An 886-nucleotide genomic window follows, 5' to 3' on the forward strand; every position below is an offset into this window, starting at 1 on the left:
CCCTGCCTCACAAATCTTTGTAGTAACTCGTGTATCCCGTTCACTGCTCTAGGCCTTCAAGCAGTGGTGAGACAAGCAGAGCCTGCCGTTCTGTAGTTTACGTAGATATTCAGTGACCAAATGGCATTAACGGTAAATTCTGTGGTGACAGTAGATAGGTTAAAATGGTATTAGTTGCATCTGGATGTTAAGAGGCAACTTAATGTGGATGGAGTGATGATGGCTCAGTAGTTAAGAGCACTCACTGCTCTTCTGAATGGTCCTGAGTTCAATTCCCAGCACCACATGGCAGTTCACAACTGTCTGATGCTGTCTTCTGGTGTGCAATGTACGGGCAAACAAAGTAGCTCCATAGGAAACACTGAACTGAGGTATGAGAGTGTGATAGAGAAGCAGATTAAATCATGGGGAAGCTGGACAGTTACAGGGAAGGACTTGGAGACGTGGCTCACCAGATGCTCTTCCACAGGACCTGAGTTTTACTCCCAGCACCCAATGGCAGCTCACAAGTTTCTTTAACTCCAGTCCCAGGGGCTTGAAGCCCTCTTCTGGCATACATGGGTACCAGTTGAACACATGGTGAAAGATCCCCGGAGGGTATCTTCCGTCAGAGAGACCCCCTCCCAAGGATCAACGAGGCCATTCGGATGCAAACAGCAAGAGGCTTTTATTTTGATACACAGGTACCCGGGGCAAAAAGTCTTTCGGAAGACTTCCGCGCCCCCTAGATGGGAAGCTGGGGTTTTTATAGGGTTTTAGAGGCAGAAGCACTGGTACAGAAACAAGAGGGCATGGTTACAGGGGGCTGATTGGTACGTTTACATGAGACCACAATTTGTGTCAAAGTTTGGCAGGGGCACCAAGATTCCAGGAACTGGGTGGTCAA

The sequence above is a fragment of the Psammomys obesus genome, unplaced genomic scaffold, assembly GCF_907164565.1.
Source record: "Psammomys obesus unplaced genomic scaffold, mPsaObe1.curated_primary_1811, whole genome shotgun sequence".
In the NCBI taxonomy this organism is placed as follows: Eukaryota; Metazoa; Chordata; class Mammalia; order Rodentia; family Muridae; genus Psammomys; species Psammomys obesus.